Source organism: Gekko japonicus, unplaced genomic scaffold, assembly GCF_001447785.1.
Source record: "Gekko japonicus isolate JY-2015 unplaced genomic scaffold, Gekko_japonicus_V1.1 scaffold86, whole genome shotgun sequence".
Lineage (NCBI taxonomy): Eukaryota > Metazoa > Chordata > Lepidosauria > Squamata > Gekkonidae > Gekko > Gekko japonicus.
Genome location: NW_015172005.1, coordinates 1,113,374 through 1,116,473, shown reverse-complemented (window position 1 = coordinate 1,116,473; position 3,100 = coordinate 1,113,374). Strand labels below are relative to the sequence as shown.

The window sequence follows — 3,100 nt, the reverse complement described above, 5'->3', positions numbered from 1 at the left end:
AGGTAGAACTTCCCACATGAGCCTCTCCCACTTACCAGGAAGGGTGGTTGGGAAAAAGCCCACCAACTGGACCTGTGGAGGCTTTACATCCTTCTACGATACCTGACATAATCCAGGAGCACATGACATGGACCACACTTCCCAAGATGCCCAAGTTCTCTGCATGCATCATGTGCAGCAGTAAGGACCCTATAGACCCAATACCGTTCTCTAGATGGAGGTATTGGGGGGGGGGAGACGTGACTCAGTGGTAGAGCCTCTGCTTGTCATGCAAAAGGTCCCAGGTTCAATCCCTGGCATTTCCAGTTGAAGAGCCCTGACCTGGATACCCCAAGCAAGAGTGATCTCGTCAGATCTCGGAAGTTAAGCAGGGCTGACTCTGGGAAGTCCTTGGATGGGAGACCTCCTTGGAATACCAGCAGTTGGGAGGCGGGGGCAGGCTTTATTCAGCCACCTCTCTGAATATCCTCCAGGCCCCCAATAAGAGTCAGTCACCAGAGATCGCGTGCACATGTACACATGAAAAATACAAAAAAAACCCCACCAAAAATGTCTGGCAGTAGAGGATGTGAAAGACCTCCGCCTGAGACCCTGGAGAGCCACTGCCAGTCTGAGTAGACAGCACGGACCTCGATGGACCGATGGTCTGATTCAGTATAAGGCAGCTTCATATTCCCTCCTGCCTCAGGTAAGTCGTGCAAAGTAGGGTGTCAGCAGAAAGGGAGTGATGACGGGGTCCTTTGCTGGGTGTGAGGCTCACCTAAAGAAGCCTGTTCAGCCCCATTTCAGAGACAGTTGTGTTCGTGCAGACTTGGAGTTGCAGCCAACTCAGCTAATCCAAAGATAGTATGAAACAAATAAGTGTGAATGCCCAGTTTGAAAATATTTTCATAAAATATAGACAGCCTGCCTGATTTACAGGGAGAGGCATGAGACTAATGCTGATCCAGCACTCGGAGGCCTGCTGTGTACATCTGAAATGCAACCTGCCGTGCCAGGTGTGAGCTGGATTCTCAGCAGGGGGGAGAACACCCAGCTATGGGTGTTCTTTAAACACCATGGCTTGTCAATGCTGGAAATGCCCCATGGAGGGAAGGAGTTCTGTCAGTGGGGGGCAATGTCTTTGCCTTGTTTATCCTGCTGCAGGCCAAAATACACCCCAAAAGCTGCTGCTGGGGAATGGGGGACCCCAGGAACTACATGGGGCGAGGCTAGAGGTCTGCAGCAAAAGAGGACACTGGTGTAATCCCCCTTTCCATCCTTGACAGGAACACAGATGAGTCTTTACACGCGCAAGGAAGCTAAACAGAATCTTACATTGATCTTTAATAATCAAGTGTGACCTAATCTGCAGATACTTAAATCTGTGCATTAGGCCCACGCTATCTAAAAACAGATAGTTCAGCAAACTTGGAGGACTTCCCCAGGTTTGCATAAAAATCTGAAGCAGTTTAAAACTACATTGGGGGGAGTTAGATTCTCCTCCCCCAACACATGTGTTGTCTGAGCATGCACAGACAACTCTCCTACCTCCTCCTCCTCTGTCAAACAATGGTGGCAGTGATGGGGGGGGCAGGAAGCCACGGCAGGCCTGGTGGCAGAGGCCAGGAGCTATGCAGGCTTCCCACTGGCATCACAGGGGAAGAAAAAACCTTGGTGGGCCCTGGGGTGGAGGCTGAGAGCTTCACCGGGCCTGGCGGAAGTGATGGCACAAACAGGGCTATTTTGGGGCAGGAACGCACAGGAACGGAGTTCCGGCTGGCTTCAGAGTTGGCTACGCCCACTACAGCCAAAACCTCTGTGTGCGTGGCTACAGAGGGAAGGCCTGGAGAATGACCCCCCTCCGGCGACTCCAAGGTTGGTGGGCCAGTGGGGGAGCTGGAAGGATTGGGGCGGCATTTAAATGCCTCCCTGTGTCTTCCCCGCCCTGTCCAAGGGCCGGCTGCGGGGCGTCCAGGCAAGCCAAGGGAAGGCATGGGGGTGTGGCCTAATATGCTAATGTGCTGGCCATCGGGGTGTGGCCTAATATGCTAATGAGTTTCTGCTGTTGGGTGTGGCCTATTATGCTAATGCGTTCCTGCTGGGCTTTTTCTACAAAAAAAGCGCCCTGGGCACAAATGAAGGTAAGAGGGAGAATGGATCTTCCCCATGAGTATTGTGGGTGCCCAATTGTGTTAACAAATTGTCTAAACTGCACTTTCGTACAACGGAATCCAAAGGCTTTTTGTGACACCCGAAGACTGATAGATATCTTCAAGTGACTGCATTAAAACTGTAGTAGTAGTTGCACAGGAAACATTAGTGCCGTTCCGAAAAGTTTTGGGTGTTTCCAAACGATAAAGTAAGAGTACTTACAAAAGCAAATGATAAAAAATTTAAAACACACTGAAAAGAAAATAAGGGGGGAACGATGCCAGGGCTGAAACCGGGGGGGGGGGATGTTCCTCCATTGCTCAATTTTTCTTTTTTTAGAATTAATACGTGCTTTTTTCATTAAAGCAATGATATTTGAACTGTTATTTAGCTGTGTATGAATTCCCTCATTTGAGGTTGTACACCTGGTTTTCTCCTTCTTTGTTCTGGACACTGTCTGCGCTGGAAGGCCTTGCCTTTAATCCCACACAGCAGGATAGTTAGTTGAAAACAGTCCGGCAAGTCTTATCCTGTGGGCGGCTAAGTGTGCAGCCCGTGGCTCAGAAGGAATAGCAGGCTGTCCAGCAGACAGAGCAAAAAAAAAAATGTCCTTTTGTGATTGATGGAAAAACAGACACATCTCTGTCTCAGGAAGGGGCTCTGTGAAAGAGACATCTGAGCGAGTGCTGTAAACACAGATGGAACTCAATTTATCTTACACTCGGGTCACTACCTTAAAAGCAGCAAGAGGAAGGGGAGCTGGTCAGAATTAACCCGTTGCCTTTGAGTTCAGGCACAGAACGGGAGTGCCAAGTCTCTTTCAAGGTCTCAGTCTTCACATATGTTCCAGAACCCCTGCTGGACATATGCCAAGTAACGCCTTGCATTTCGCAAACGATTCTGGGGAGGGTTCCTACAGGGTGGCCAGACAGTCATATCAGGCTTTAATCATCATATACACAAACTC

General features: G+C 49.6%; 1 non-coding gene across 1 annotated transcript; it reads left to right on the top strand.

The window, feature by feature from the left end:
• Positions 1 to 233: 233 nt before the first annotated feature.
• TRNAD-GUC lies at positions 234 to 305 on the top strand. Its single transcript has one exon. It is a non-coding gene; the product is annotated as a tRNA-Asp (tRNA).
• The last annotated feature ends 2,795 nt before the right edge of the window (positions 306 to 3,100 follow it).